We start from the raw sequence: 17,896 nt of genomic DNA, 5'->3' as shown, positions 1-17,896 counted from the left end.
CTACGAGCGTTTGCATATTTTTTCATATTTTTTAATATTTTTTTTCATATTTTTTGCACATGTAAATTAATTATTATAATTTTTTTAATGTGTTTGATATCTTTAAATTACTTGATATTTTTATTTTTAATGTGTTTTATGATTTTTAATCTCAATCTTTGCCTATAATATACTATAAAAATAAATAAATAAATATATAAAACTTAAAATTTTAAATTTATATAGAATAATAATTAATAACAATATATACATATTCATTATATCTATTGTATTTTATACTAAGTTTTTTTTACTAGTTTAAAAAATTAAAATCTTCAAAATAACTTTTTTCTTATCGTGTCAAAACAGGTTACCCACATGTCATTCTCGTGTAAACCTGTTAAAGATCCGTTATTAGCAGGTTATTATTGTGTGACCCGATAATGATCCGATTAGTTATCGTGTTAACCCGAATCCTGTTATTTTCGTGTCGCTTACGTGTCGTGTTAACAAGTTATGTAAGAAATTGCCAGGTCTAGGTCGGTCAGCAGAATTACCTAGAATATTCCACTTGTGACTCATCACCGATGCTTGGTCAACAGAATTGTCTAGAATATTAAATTAACAGAAAGTCATTGTCTTGCTCACCAAGTCATGAATTAAAGAAAGGAAGGAAACGTAAGGGTTAGGTTTTAGATTAAAATTGGACGTTAAGAACAAGAACAAGAAAGAGAAAGTTTGAAAATTTCAAGTTGGGAGATATAAAATCGGGTAAAAGTTTAAACTCGAGAGGCAGTAAATTGAAAAGGAAAACTCTAATCACCAGGGAGAATATAAATGATATCCTTATTCTAAACTACACTAAGAATAGTGAGAAAAAGGGAAATTTTATTTAAACTCATGCAACCTCTTTTTACACCTAACTTAAAATTTTGAATATTAATGTCTATTTTACCCTATTGCATAATTACTATTAAGTACAAAATGAAATTAATAATAAAACTTAAATTTATCAATAAACCCAAACATTATAATTAAACCCTACTAGCTAAAACCCTAGAAAACCGAAGAAGGTGAAGCCGGTGTCTCTTTTCTTCCCCAATGCTTGCACGTTTTGTAGCAGATAGAAGAGAAAGAAGAAGAACCCAGGTACCAAATCCTGCTCACCTTTTTTTATTTATTATTGAATTGCATATTTCTCTATATTTTTTTGGTTAATTTGTCTCTTTTTCCCTCATTAACTTTCCGCAATGGAGGAGCATGTAGTTCTGGGGTCTGGAACCCTGATGGATGGTTTACCAGTATCTTCTTCAAACTCTCCACGGTCTTCCAAGCTTCTATCTCCACAGAGACTTCCTCGGCACCTCCACTTGCATTGTCCTCGTGATGGCGTACTGTCACCACCTAATCACTCCTCTGAACTGCAAAAGGAAGCTCACAAACAAGAACAACGTCCTCGTCCTTTATCTCAAGTTCAAAGAAGGTAGAATGCTCAATGATGAGCGTGTAGGGACTCAACCTATCGTCAGTATTAACATGAAATAGGGAGTAGAATTTCGGAACCAGGAAGGCCTTCAGGTTGTCTCTCAATCTATCTAACTCCATCCTCAGCTGGGTCAAAGTGTGGAAGGTGTTGACCTGCACCAGAACGACAGGCAAGTTTACTCCTCGAGGAGCCTTCAGCCCAATCTGATTGCCTTGTATTGCTTGCAGGCCTTGTATTGCTTGTATTGCTTGCAGGCTTAGTAAGAGTTGCCAAGGCTATCCGATCACATAGGCCGCGGCCTTTTGCCGTTGCGAAGCCTTCAAAGACTCTCGCTTTCTGACAGAAATGTCATTGGGTTTATAAACCCTGATCGCCAATCTGGGTCGGTCCCAGAGGGGTTTCCCTCAGGGTGGTTTTTTCGCCAAACTTCTAAAAATCAAATGGGTGTAAAAATAAATCCACATATTGAATTGAGTTTATGGAGGTATATTAGGTATTAAATTTGGGTTTAAAAAGATATTAATAGTTTAGTTAAAAATTAAATGGGTGCAAAGAGTAAGTTGAGTGTAGAAATAGGTTAGATAGGTTTAAATAAAATTTCCCTGAGAAAAATTTGAACTCGAGAGGCAGTGAATTGAAAAAGAAGACCGTAACAACCAAGAAAAATAGCTAGTGTTTTTTGTTATGAAATATTGGACCAATTTATAATCACTCCTAAAGGTTGGATAATTATTCGTACTTAATATTTTTGCTGTGAATAGCATTTTTCGAAAAATGATTTGTCTAAGTCAAGAGGAATGCTAGTGACACGCTAGACACCATCTATCTTCTCTGTTTTTTTACCATTAATATTGTAATTTTGGATCCACAAACATAAAGTCAATGGATTTTAAGGTCAATGTTTGCAATATTGCCACTATCTCTCCCTATATTCCTTTTTATTATTTCAATTTAGGTGAATGTTTTTTCAAAACCAAAATCATAATTAACAAAGTGGACTAAACTTGAAAGAAAAAATAATTTTTGAGAAGCATATAAGTTGAGAGAAACGAAGAAAGAAGATGGTCCTAATAAGACTTGCATGCGTGTATTGTGTTGCGAGTTATATATTAGTTAGAGTGTAAATAGTAGTTTATTGTCCTACATTGGTGAAGTACATATGTAATACCAATTGTAACTCTTATATATACTCCACTTTGGAGATTAATGAATATATAAGAAATTCTCAAATATTGTCATATATATTTTTGGTATTTACCATGTTTAGTTTAATATTGGTATTTACTATGTTTAGTTCAATATGGCATCAGAGCAGTTCGCTCTTGGTAACCTGTGTGCTTTAATTTTGTGCTCACATTTTTCGTGATTTCCTTCAAAAAAAAAAAATGTGAATAGTGGCGCGCTACAGTACAATGCGTGAACAGTGGTCTGCTTTGTGAATAGTGGTCCTCTACAGTGCCGAAAACAGTGATTGCTACAGTGCCATGAATAGTGCTCTACTACAGTGACGTGAATAGTCTCTGCTACAGTGTTTGGTAAATTGTTTTCATTCCGCTGCGTATCTTTTGTGCCTTTATTGTTCGTGATTTTTGTTCAATGGCTCAATATAATCATAGTGTTGTTATGCATCTTGGTGGAACAAATAAATGGATAATAGATACTGGGGCCACTGATCATGTGACTAGTGACCATAGAGTGTTTGATGAGTTATGTGACTATGTTCGTGATCTGTATGTTACTAGTGCAAATGGAGCACCTTCTCCTGTGAAGGGTGAATGCACTATCTCTCTAACTCCAACCTTATCATTGGTCCGTGCTTTACTTGTTCCTGATATTAAGTGCAATCTTTTGTCGGTAGGAAAACTTCTTGATACCTTATATTGTTCTGCTCACTTTTACCCTACGTATTGTTATTTTCAAGATATTCAAACTCAGAAGATAATTGGTCATGGTAAAAGAATAGGAGGTTTGTACATCTTGACTATGAATGATACTGTTGTTTCTGGTTCAAATAATCATCAAGTTTTAAGTGTTAAAGTGGATGACAGACATCAAATTTGGTTGTGGCATCGACGATTGGGACATCCATCATTCAGTTATATGAAACATCTATTTCCTTCTTTGTTTCGCACTTGTAGTGATTCAGAGTTCAAGTGTGAAACATGTGTCATGGCTAAGAGTCATCGTGCTTCATTTCCTGTAAGTGATTCTAAAGCTACTTTGTCATTTGATTTGATACATTTTGATGTGTGGGGTCCAGCGAAAGTTACTTCTAATGGATTCCGTTGGTTTGTTACTTTTATTAATGATTGTACTTGGTTAACTTGGGTGAAGAGATGGTATGGATGATGTGTTACAAGCAAAGTTGGGAACAGAACCTATTATGTTGTGTGATACTGATCAGTCGACTACAGATAGTGATCGGTCACCTGTTATTCCCGGAACTATTTCTACTGACGATAGATCAGATGTGCCCAGCGAGTTGCCTGTTAGTATGTCTGACGAATTGCCTTCTAATGATTGGTTGCCTGCTGCTGATATGTCTAACGAGTTACAGGCTGATGATGGTTCGTCCAGTGATGATTCTTCTAACAGTTTGGTACAAGATGGTGGCATACATAAGGTAAATTCTGACGATTCTTCTACTTATCAATTGCCTCTACGAGCTAATCGTGGAAAACCTAAAGTACAATATGAGCCTGATATGCATGCCAAAGCCAAATATCCTATCAACAATTATGTGTCTACTCATCGTTTATCCAAACCATATGCATCTTACATATGTCAGCTATCTAGTGTATCAATTCCAACAAAATTGCAAGATGCCTTGTCTGACCCTAAGTGGGTTAATGCCATGCAAGTTGAGATGGAAGCTTTGGAAAAGAATTCTACCTGGGATTTAGTTCCTTTACCAAACGGAAAAAAAACCGTTGGATGTAGATGGGTGTTTACTATTAAGCACAAAGCAGATGGTTCTATTGACCGGTATAAAGCTAGATTAGTTGCTAAGGGTTATACTCAAACCTATGGGGTGGACTATCAGGAGACATTTGCTCTTGTTACCAAACTTAATACTGTGCGTGTTCTTCTGTCCTTAGCAGCAAATCAGGATTGGCCTCTGTTGCAGTTTGATGTTAAGAATGCTTTCCTTCATGGTGATCTTAAGGAGGAAGTGTATATGGATCTCCCACCTGGTATTGGAACATCTCCTGGAAAAGGTGTTGTATGCAGGTTACGAAAGGCTTTGTATGGTTTGAAACAATCTCTTAGAGCGTGGTTTGGGAGGTTTACAAGTTCAATGAAGAAGTTTGGGTATATCCAGAGTCATTCAGATCATACTTTGTTTCTAAAGCGACAAAATGGTAAGCTAACTGCATTGATTATTTATGTTGATGACATGATAGTGACTGGTGATGATCAGAAGGAGATACAACGTCTTCAAAAGTACCTAGCTATTGAGTTTGAGATGAAAGAATTGGGTGAATTGAAGTATTTTCTTGGAATCAAGGTTGCACGATCCAAGCATGGTATTTTTCTGTCTCAACGGAAATATGTTCTTGATTTATTAGATGAAACAGGTATGTTAGATTGCAAACCTGTTGATACTCTGATTGAGCAGAATCATCGTCTGGGCTTATTTCCAGATCAAGTTCCTACTCATAAGGAACAGTATCAGAGGCTTATAAGGAGATTAATTTATTTGTCTCACACTCGCCCTGACATTGTTTATGCAGTTAGTGTGGTAAGTCAGTTTATGCACTCACCTAGTGAAGCTCATATGGATTCAGTAACCCGTATTTTGAGGTACTTGAAGATGGCTCCTGGCAGAGGCCTGTTTTTCTCCAAGAATGGTCATTTGAATGTCGAAAGGTATACAGATGCAGATTGGGCAGGTTCTATCATTGATCGGCGATCTACATCTGGATACTTTACGTTTGTGGGTGGTAATTTAGTTACTTGGAGAAGCAAGAAACAAAAAGTGGTGGCCAGGTCAAGTGCAGAAGTTGAGTTTCGTGGTATGTTGCATGGTGTATGTGAGTTGTTGTGGTTGAAAAAATTGTTAAGAGATCTTGGGTTTAACCCCAAAAGTGCTATGAAACTTTATTGTGATAACAAGGCTGCTATTGAGATTGCTCATAATCCAGTGCAACATGATCGAACAAAACATGTGGAGATTGATCGACATTTCATTAAGGAAAAATTAGATGCTGAAATTATTATGTTTCCGTTTGTGAGATCTGAAGATCAACTTGCTGATGCTCTTACTAAGGTTGTGTCTAATAGTGTGTTTTCCAACTCGCTTGACAAGTTGGGCATGCGTGACATCTTTGCACCAACTTGAGGGGGAGTGTTGCGAGTTATATATTAGTTAGAGTGTAAATAGTAGTTTATTGTCCCACATTGGTGAAGTACATATGTAATACCAATTGTAACTCCTATATATACTCCACTTTGGAGATTAATGAATATATAAGAAATTCCCAAATATTGTCATATATATTTTTGGTATTTACCATGTTTAGTTTAATATTGGTATTTACTATGTTTAGTTCAATATATTGTACTGTGCAATGAAAGTGGAACAGCACCACACCTTTTGAGCGCACCCACTTGAGTTGAGTTGGCGCAGAGTACGGATGTTCAGCCTAGCTAGAAGCCGGATAATAGCTTCTCCAATGGGAGTCTCTATTTAAAGACTTCTACCGTTATATTTGAGTACTCATTTAAGAACTTAAAGGAAATCTTTGTGCTTCTAAAGGAATGCTGTCTCCAATGGGAGAGTCCTTATAGTAGAATCCCTAAATTTGAGGTTTTTACAATTTTATGTGATAAGTTGATTAGGTGCACATTTTTTGTTTATGTTAACATTACATTTTTGTAATATATTTTTGTGAACATTTTAACAAAATAAAAATTCAAATTCTAACACTAATTTTTTTTCTTCACAAAAACTTTACTAGAATGAGTGAATTGAGTACGAGTGAACTGTGTATAGATGATGAAGTTGTGGTAAATTTTGATTAGATAGTTTGGTATTTATAGGAATAGTACCTCCAACAGGTAAGTCCTTATAGTAGAATCCCTAAATTTGAAGTTTTTATGCAATAATTTGATTAGGTGCATTTTTTTGTTTGTATTAACTTTTTTATAATTAATTTCACATTACATTGTCGTAAAATATTTTTGTGACCATTTCGACCAAAATAATTTTAAATTTTGATGCCAAAATAGTTTTCTTCAAAAAACCATGACTAGAATGAATATTGACCTTTCATTTCAAAGCCAAAATGAGAGCAGCAGCAACGCCCATGTTTTATTGTTCCTGAACCGTTGATCCTCATTGGTAGAAAAGTCTTTCAACTCGTTTGAATGCTCTTTTAAAATGACTGAAAACACTTTTGGTAAAAATGTTTTTAAAACCAATCTTTAGTAAATATGCAAATAAATCCTAGAAGAAGCACATAATTGGTGTTTCTTGCAGAAATCGCTTTAAGTGCTTTTGGAATCCAACAACATTTTCTCTAAAAACACTTTCAGTCATTTTAAAAGGATAAAAGTACATCCAAACGAGTCATTTAAAAGCTATAATGAATTATGACCATACACTCAACAACTTTATTTTGCAACTGTTTATTTTTACAATACAACAAAAATAGTTTTTTTTTTTATAAAAATCATAGTAATACCAAACTAGCTCGAAGGCTACTTTGCCCTGCAATACACATATGAATTATTTTTAGAGAACTTTAACGTAAAATTTCTGGTACTGTTCACTTTAACGAAAAATCATATTTTTACACTAAAATGTCAATCATGGTACTATTCACTTTACTATTTATTTTGTCTTTATCGTTAAAACTCAAAGTTTTCAAACCCTTTTCATTAGTTTTCTTTTCTTTTCACCTCCAACCTTGTCAACCGGTTTTAATTTTCCAATATTTATTTTAATTTGGTGTAAGCACGGCATAGGTATAAGTAGCGTAGCCAATCCCGAGACTGTCACGTAAATGGTGTCCCTTTGTTTTTTTTTGCACTCTCTTTCTTAAGATTCTGGAATATTAATTGGTTGCATTGCACATGCAGGCGAGGGAATGGGCATCAAGATTGCCCTAGAGCAATAGCATAGGTCAACGTCAATGTAATGTTGTATCAATCAAGACCATGCATGTTTTTGGAGGAGGAGCAGAGCAGTACCACTACCACACAGGCTTTTTACGCGTTCTAATAGCACTTCCTTGCTCTGTGAGTGAGGTGGCCTATTACGTTACTTTAGTTGGGGTGTAATAGGGATGGACAACAGTTATAGTAGAAGAATAACTACGGTTATTATTTATAATCGTTTATGCTTATATATGTATAATCGTTTATCTGTTGGGTAATTACATAAACAGTTATACACATACTTATAACCTTTTATAAACGGTTAAACATACCCATAATTACGTACCCATTTAATCATAACCGTTTACATGTTTACCTATTTCTTAATGATGAGTCAATATTTTACTATATATTTTACCCTAATCTTAGTAATAATTTATTGCTTATTTTGGTAAGATTTTGATACTTTGAATTATATTTCTAATGTAGGACATTTGACTTCCTCTTGATCATAAAGTAATCAAACAGACGAATTTTGGAGTGATTCTAATTGGAGGATGTCCGTGAGTCTTTCAAGATGATTTTACCAAAGTTTCATATTTTTCTACTAAGTCATTTGGCCGTGGTAATCAAATAAAGGCCCAACGTGCAGCTTTCCCAGTTTGACCTTTTTGGACATTTTTGGTATTTTGGAGCTCAAGAATGCATATTTTAAGGAACATTCCTTCTCAGGATTTGTAGGGGACGTCTTCAGCTTTCAAAAGAGACATTTTTGGACCAAATCAGAGTTGATTTGGTTGGTCAAAAGTTTGATTTTATGAGAAGTCCGAATTTTAGTTCAAATAGAAAACCTTTTATTTTCTGTTTTATTATTTTATTATGTTTCCTAGTTTTATTCTAAGACCTTTTAGGGTTTTATTTTGTAGTAGTATAAATAAAGATATTTAGCCATTAGGGTTTGAGGAGGAGAGAAGGAGAACACGTGCACTACTTTAGAGAGCTTTTGAAGTTTATTTTCAAGGTGTTTTCTTTCAATGTTCTTAATAATATTCTGTTTTATGATTGTTCGTAGCTAATTTCTTTTGTTAGGGCGAAACCTTGAGCCTTAACAAGAATATGTAGTTTCTTTTCAATTTACTTATGATATTATGCATGCATGTTTTGAATTATTAATTACCGTTTTAAACTATCTAAGTGTCTTAGTGATTCACAACCATTAGGATATTAGAAAAGTAATTTGATGCAATTTTGGTTGGAAGGTTCCTTGAAATTGGCGATGTCTTCTTGTGGTTAATAATTATAATTTCACTTAGGATGAACACCACGTCGATGAACACCACGTCTTAAGGGTTGCATGATTTTTCAAAGGGTTTTCATAAAACTTAATGAGTATTTCATGTTCATATTTGATCCAAACATCCAGACAGGTTGCATGTTAAATATGTGTTCTACGTTGGAAGTTCCAAGTAGGACATACTTTAGGAAAACCTAACCATCAAAATATGCATGGGTAATTCATAAGTAATTGAAAGAACTACGTATGATTGTTAAGGTGACGGCGGAATCCTAGTGCTTTTACAAATAGTGTCTCTTTAACTTGATTTTCTTTAAATTATTTTCTAGTTGATTTCTTAATTTGTTTTTTTATTAATTTCGTTTTTATTATCTTAAGTCACAAAATCAACATTTTCAAACTTTGTTTCAAATAATTAATTAAGATTTGATTTTACATAAATTATTCATTCAATTCCTGTGGAAAACGACATTACTTGAGTTGCTATACTACGACAACCTTGTACTCTTGCAAGTATTTTTAAGTGTTTTTATGACACACCCCGACCGAGATCAAGGCATGTTGTCCGTCATGTGAGGGTGACGTAGCCATGTGTACAGTGCGGAAGCAATAAAGATAAGAAATATACGAATAATTAAAACCAAATCTACTAGAGTGCACTACTAAACAAGAAGTGTTAGGAGTAAGATACATAAGTAAATACTCATAATCAGAGCATAGAAAGTCTAGGTGCAATCCAGTAGGACAAGTACTAATTATACAGTACCGTAAGATGTCCTACAATTATTTAGATAGGTCAGAACCGCCGAAATCCTCAAGGCCACCGACAGCAAGCTTACCTAAAACCTGGAAAGGCGCAAAATAGAAAACGTGAGTGGGCAAAAACAAATGTTTTACAAAACCATTTCATTTATCCACATATCTAACCCCTCACTGTAAAACATGTATAATTTTTCCCATAATTAAGATATAAGCATATACATAAATATATATGTAAAATATCAACTCAATTCATACTTCATATAATCATATTCATATGTATGTCATGCCAAGATATAACAGAGTAAGCAATTCAGGTAAGAATAATTTCATATATATATAACATGTTAGCCGGAACCTCTATGGTAGTCTGTACGGCTGAATTCATAGCTCAAAAGTCAAACTAACCGGAGTCACTACAATGACCTATATGGCACTATACTGCACAAGAGTCGGAACCAAATGAAAAGGTCTGTATGACCATAATGGTTGTAATATAATCATACTCAATACTACTCTCACATAATAGCTGGGCGATAAATCGCTAGTCACCTACGAGTCAGAACCATCTAAGATGGTCTGTACGACAAGACTGTGCACCTAAATTGGATCCAATATGAGCATATGGTGCGGGAGGTGACATAATAAACAGGCATGTGCCATAACTCTGGCTAAATCACAATCACCCTAGGTGCAGTTTTATGAGCTCAACGTTATTCAATCACATATAACATCATTGATGATTCACATAACCAAACATAATTTACCTGAGCGTCCACAGCACCACAATTATATATCATGCATCATATACCAATTCATATACGACATATAAATTCATATGCATGGCATTCAAGGCATACTTTCATTTAAACACATATTTCTGGGAAAATATCAAGTATATAAATATATATTGAAAACCAAAACCCCACTCACTGGTATGTCGAAGGGTCGTATCCCCCGAGTCGCCCTTGAACGTGCTTGTCCTCGGGATAAGTCTCACCTATATGCGAATTAACTATAAAAACATTATTTAAAGCACATAGGCAAAACTAGCTAATAACTTCTCATACATAGCTCAAATTGGGTATATGAATATACCACAGTAACCTATACAATCTCAGGATCGTTCCCAAATTTTTAAAATAATTTTTCATCCACCCACGCGCCGGCAAGTGCACGGCAAGACGCGCGGTCACGCGCAAGGAACCCTAACGGAAACAGTAACGACAGTTAGGGAATATTCTGCTAAATCCTAACAGATTCCGTTAAACTTAACTGACGGCGTCAGAATATTCCGTCAGAATTGATGAAATATTCCATCGTCTTCAACCTTAGACTTCGGCGACCGTCGCTGTCGTCGGAAAACCGAGAATTTTTCAAATCGTTATATCTCACTCATTTTTCATCCATTTCCTACTAAATTTGACCAAAATGAAGCTTACAACTTGAAGAACATTTCCTTACCAATTTGAAGCTCCAAAAATCACGAAATCTCGCCGGAGAAATTCTACAAAATCCGGCCAAGCTTGAAACTCACGATCCCGACGTCCAATTTCACCCAACGAACCACTCCGAACTTCCTTAGGACCTCCTAAAGCTTCCTATGTCCTTAAAATTCCCTAAAAATCAACATTTTATGTGAGCATGAATAGTACCTCAAATCGGGGTTCGGATTTCACAAGTTTTCAAAGGAGTTCTTACCTGAAAATGGTACCATTCAACTCGTATGGTTCTCACGAACATAATGGTGTGCTTCACACCCTCGATCTTCACACTTTTGATGGGTTTTGGGTGTAGTGCATACAAGAGAGAAGAAAAGAGAGAGAGTGTGTGTCCTAGAGAGAGAGAGTACGGGGAGGGTGAGAGAGAGAAAGTTTTGGGGGTGTGTGTGTGGTCCTCACACTAACACATCACCAAACCCACATCTACAACCAAACAAAAAGTCTAAGTCCCAAATTATCCAAAATTAAGCTAGGGCAACCAAATAAACCCTAATATTAAATCCCATGAAACGTTTAAGGGTATTCTCGACATTTCCCATCCATGAGAATAATTTTCCGGGACGTGCTGTGACATTTTATCCCTACTTTTGCAGGTGATAAAAATTCTATCAAAAAATTGGCGTCGTTGCCAGGATTGTTTCAAATAATTTGTGTTTATCATATTCTTAGTTAATTATTTTTGTACATATCTTTTTATTTACTTGTTGATTTTATTTTTATTTTTGTAGGTTGTGGTTTGTTAATTTTGAAAGCCATTCAATAATGGAGCCTCCGGTAGGAGAGTTGCCTTTATGGGTTTCTTTAGCAGAAAAAGGGTTTTTATGGATTTAAACCTACAATTTGTGTCATTTGTTGTTTGAAGACCCATGATATTTTACAGTGTCCTGAAAGGGAATATTTTCCTGAGTTTGTCCATAAGCATATCAATATGAGAAACAACTCAAAAGGGCATTGGAACAATCCCTATTCAGAGTTCTACACTACAAGTTTGAAAAACATCTTTATTTTATGCGGGCATGTAATTAACAGTATTTTGAGTAGCCTAATGTGCCACAAGAGCTTTCGGTGGAGAAATTGTGGGTATAGCTATAAAGATCAAGAGGAAATTGTCGCAAGAACGGAAGAGCCACCTGCCAGTGACACATGCCCAACGAAGGAAATAGCGCTAGATGACCCTGAACTTTCCCTTGAACCTGTTATTACCCATTTTTATGTGCCACCAATACTTTTACCACAAAGGCTGCAAGCAAGCACGAGAGTTGATGCTTTGGAGGGGAATGTTCCCACCACGTATAAATCTGCAAGGCTTATCAACCTTGAGGAAATTCAAGGCGAGTCTTACAACGAGGGCAATATTAACAAGTGGACAACGAAAATTTTTCGTGACAGCCAAATTCCTCATAGAGAAATTCAGCCATTGCAAAGGTTATGGGTGTTAAATACAAGGTGGAAGTCAGCTCGATGGGGAAATAAACATCGTTGGAAAGGAACCTATTTCTTTACAAAGATTCATTCAAAAAGAAGGATGTATAAGAAGAATTCAACCATTGAATTTAAATGCACAGTTGATAAACATCAATTGACTCCGTACCTACTATTGCTCTATGATGTTATTAAGGAGTGGTTGACTTTGAATGAACAAGTGATGTGATCATCAGCTTTCCCTTATGTCTAGCTATAGACGTTAACTAAAGCACTAATTGGGAGGCAACCCAATTTTTCTAACTCTTTTCTTTTTTATTTTCGATTATTTGCTTATGTGCTTTTATTTCTTAAAAAAAAAATCACAACAAATTAGAAAAAAAAAATCAGAAAATTGAAAGAAAAAAAATGCAATTTTTAATTCTTGTTATTTTTCTTTACTTATCTAATTAGGTTTCTGATTTGTACAATCCACTGAGTTGCTAGCACTCATCTCATCCATTCATTCATTCAGCTCACTCATCATCCATTCATCAACATTTATCAAAGTGCAAAAATTAACGGAGTGCAGCAACAGAAACAAGGTTGAAGTTCTGAAAGTGCTTACAATGGGGTTGCTTCGAAGGCCTCTATGCTGCTTGGAACCCCTTCACTCAATCACTCCCTCACATTTTATTAACAGTTTTATTACATGCAAGTTTGGGGGTAGACCAAGCAGCACAGAGGTAGGCCGATCATACGAGTGCTTTGCTTAGGCATTCATCACATGGACGGCATGCAAGCACAAAAGAAAAATCGCATCAGTGAGACGAATGCATGTTCACAGACAACATCCACAGATCCGTTTGATTTTCAGAGACATCACACCATGTAGAACTTTAATGCAGTGCAGGGACTTGGTTTACCTTCCATTTTGTAGACCTGAATTCTTGCAGCTATCTTTGCTGTATATACAGTAGCTCCGCCTGTGCGCCATTGCTCCTTGCCGTTCCTATTTCCTTTGGCCTTACTCGGATCCAGAACTACACTTACATAATACATACATGCACGAGTTATTTTTCATTTTCTTGTTATCAATCAAGCCATGGAGACTAACACGAAGAAGTTCGAGGGTTTTACCCTTGGGATCTCCGGTTTGCCCGTTCGTTCGGACTAAGGGCCTGCAACTTCTTTTGCAAGCATGGCGAATTTCTTTGTGTGTGAGGTTTCAGAGAAATTGGCATCTCTCACATTCTGCAGCCACGGAGGTTTTGGTCTCTGATTTTTGACAAAGAGAGATGAAGGATGATATGGAGGGCTGAAGTGAGCAGCTAAAGGTTTGTGAGCTAAGGGTTTGAGATATGGAAATGAGAGAGAGCCCTCATGGCTCTGGGCTCGAGACCAGAGAGAGGGAGAGTTTTGAGAGAAACGGTTGAAATGGGTATCTGGCTGCACTTGGGAGTTGGCACGAGTGCGCCTGCACGTGAGTAGGCGGAGGCTTTCTGCGCGCCTCTGGTGCTCCTCCGAGGTCACGAGTTCAAACCCAGCGCCTGGCACATTTTTCTTTCTTTTCGATGCGCCTTGTCTCCAGCTCCAGGTCCCGAGTTCGACTCCTTGTGTGTCCATTCCCTTTTCTTTTATTGTTTTCTATTTCTATTTTTATTTTTCTTAGGTTATTTTCCACACCTTGAGGATAATGTGTGATTTAAGTTTTGGGGGTGGGAAACAGGATTTTTTATTTTTTATTTTTTGAGTTTAATTCTTTTAGTCTTGTTTAAAAAAAAATTTTGTTTTTAAGTTAATATCTATAGATTATTTTAAACATTAGAACAAATGGACATGAGTCTTTTCTATTTATCATTGCTTAGACAGTAATTCATGAGTTATACTTTGAAAATTTGCACTTTCACACCAACATGGTTTGTGGGGAGTGAGATTGAAACACTTGCTTTTCGTCTAAGTTAAATTTTTAATTTTTATTCTAAGTAAAATTTAGCTTTTGTTATAAAATAAAGTAATAATTGTTCCACTCGAGACTTTGCTTAGTAACCAGGCCAGTCCTGCCTGATCAACAATGATTCTCATGTCAAACGGTAGAGTCTTGGTGTGGGGTAGAGTGGTTAGTTGGTTTTGTAGCCTTTTCAACTCGAGTTAGTAAATCCTTAGGGGTGTTTTACACCGCTTTTGTTATAAAATAAAGTAATAATTGTTCCACTCGAGACTTTGCTTAGTAACCAGGCCAGTCCTGCCTGATCAACAATGATTCTCATGTCAAACAGTAGAGTCTTGGCGTGGGGTAGAGTGGTTAGTTGGTTTTGTAGCCTTTTCAGCTCGAGTTAGTAAATCCTTAGGGGTGTTTTACACCTAGTGCTCTAAAGCCTTAGGGTTTGAGAGACATTGACATAAAACTCATTACATGGGTTGGATTGAAAGCTTAAGGGAACAAACAAAGCACAACTACCGCTATTACTGAAAATAAATATGAAAAAAAAGAAGAAAATTTGAAAAAGAAAAAAAAATGTGAAGTTGGTATGTGTGAAGTATAAAGAAGATGATTGGTAAGAGTTTTAGTCGAATCTCCTTAATTATGTTGGTTCACCTTATACCAAAGGAAGTTCATGAATTCTTTTCTAATTGACTCTAAATGGCTTAGACTCTATGATGAGATTGGTTGAAACTTTGAAAAGATGTTCTAATTTTTAATGTTTTCTATGGATTGCAACTTGAAAGTGAAAAATTGTCTTAGTTAAGTTTTGTTTAAGTTCGTAGTTTGTTAGTTTTTCTTTTGTTTTTGAGTTTTATTTTGCTTGAGGACAAGCAAAAAGCTAAGTTTGAGGGTATTTGATGAGTCAATATTTTACTATATATATTTTACCCTAATCTTCGTAATAATTTATTGATTATTTTGATAAGATTTTGATACTTTGAGTTATATTTCTAATGTAGGACATTCAACTTCCTCTTGATCATAAAGTAACCAAACGGACGAATTTTGGAGCGATTCCAATTTGAGGATGTTCGTGAGTCTTTCAGGATAATTTTATCAAAATTTCAGATTTTTCTACCAAGCCGTTTGGTTGTGGCAATGAAATAAAGGCACAGTGCGCAACTTTCCTAATTTAACGTTTTTGGACATCTTGGGTATTTTGGAGCCCAAGATGGCATATTTTAAGGAACATTACCTTGAGGATTTGTGGGGAACTTCTTCAGCTTTAAAAGGGACCTTTTGGGACCAAATCGGAGTTGATTTGGTTGGTCAAAAGTCTGATTTTCTGAGAAGTCCGAATTTTAGTTCAAATAGGAAACCTTTTATTTTCTGTTTTATTATGTTCCCTAGTTTTATTCTAAGACCTTTTAGGTTTTATTTTGTAATAGTATAAATAAAGATATTTAGCCATTTGGGTTTGAGAAGGAAAGGAGGAGAACACGTGCACTACTTTAGAGAGCTTTTGAAATTTATTTTCAAGGTGTTTTCTTTCCATGTTCTTAATAATATTCTGTTTTATGATTGTTTGTAACTAATTTCTTTTGTTAGGGCGAAGTCTTGAGCCTTAGCAAAAATATGTAGTTTATTTTCAATTTACTTATGATATTATGCATGCATGTTTTGAATTATTAATCTTTGTTTTAAACTATCTAAGTGTCTTAGTGATTCGCGACCATTAGGATATTTAGAAAAGTAATTTAATGCAATTTTGGTCGGAAGGTTCCTTGAATTTGGTGCTGACTTCTTGTGGTTAATAATTGTAATTTCACTTAGGATGAACACCACATCTTAAGGGTTGCATGGTTTTTCAAAGGGTTTTCATAAAACTTAATGAGTCTTTCATGTTCATATTTGATCTGAACGTCCGAACAGGTTGCATGTTAAATATACGTTTTATGTTGGAGGTTCCAAGTATGACATACTTTAGGAAAACCTAACCTTCAAACTATGCATGGGTAATTCATAAGTAATTGAAAGAACTACGTAGGATTGTTAAGGTAATAGTGGAACCCTAAAGCTTTTACAAATAGTGTCTCTTTAAATTGATTTTCTTTAAATTATTTTCTGGTTGATTTCTTAATTTGTTTTTTTATTTATTATCCTAAGTCATAAAATCAACATTTTCTAATTTTTTTTCAAATAATTAATTAAGATTTGATTTTACATAAATTATTCAGTCAATTCCTCTGAAAAACGACCTTACTTGAGCTGCTATACTACAACAACCTTGTACTCTTACAAGTATTTTTATTCCTACTTTTGCAGGTGATAAAAATCCTAGCACTTAACCCGTTTATCCCTTTTGTTTTTTTTACCCAATTACCCATTTTTCACCAGTTTACATTTTTTTAACAACTTGAAAATAAAAAAGAAAAATTTGTCATAAATTTCTTTTTCTGACAATTAAACACTGTTATTTTTTTTATGAACTCTTTATTTTTGAAATTCAAACTTAAAACTTCTCACTTACAAGTTAAAAAGAATACCATTAAAATACAAAAATTAGATACCTTTCAACCCTTGATAGAGTGAGTGTGGCCGTTTAAGAAAATTGGCATTTGTGAGAATATTTGCAAGCCTTGCAAACCCCATACACAGATAATTAGAAAATGAAGGTACACCCCTCATTGATTCAACTTTGTTTAGAAGCTTAGTGGGTGCATTGAAATATCTCACCTTTAAGCTTGACATTGCATTTGTTGTTAACTATGCATGTCAATTTGTTTGGGTTAATATTTAACTTTGGACTTAAAGAAATGAAAGCCCAAAAAAGCTCAATAAATGAGATCTTGCTCGAGGCCCAGAGTTGAGCCAAGATATCGAGACAATATGATGGCTCCCCATTTAATGTAAAGGTTAGGTGCTTACAAGAGAAGTGACAACATAATGAAATCCACTTACTCTCGGCCCAAATCACTTTTTGAATGGCAGAGTATGTAAAAATGTTGATGACTCACTACATTTCATAACTAACTTTGTCCTCCTCTTGCAGCATCTTAGCAAGCCAGAGCTCGACAATCAACCAAAGTGCCAACTCCTCAAGGAGCTGTGTACTCGAGCCAGGGATCCCTCCCCACGAGATTTCCTGCCCGAACACAATTCATGTCAAACCTACTAATATTCATTTTAGTTTGGTAAAAAAAAATTTGAGATATTTACAAGGGACTGTTGATTGTGGTGTTACCTATTCATCTACTGATAATATGGATATGGTTGCTTTTAGTGATGTGAATTGGGTATCTGATATCAATACCAGAAGATCAACAACAGGCTATGTGGTGTTTTTGGGTCAAAATCCAGTGTCTTGGCAATCTAAAAAGCAAGGAAGTGTATCAAGAAGTTCAACAGTGGCTGAGTATAAAGCTCTATCCAATGTACCTGCAAAT

Source organism: Malus domestica, chromosome 11 (assembly GCF_042453785.1).
Source record: "Malus domestica chromosome 11, GDT2T_hap1".
Lineage (NCBI taxonomy): Eukaryota > Viridiplantae > Streptophyta > Magnoliopsida > Rosales > Rosaceae > Malus > Malus domestica.
The sequence above is the reverse complement of the archived record's forward strand: the minus strand, read 5'-3'. Positions refer to the sequence as shown.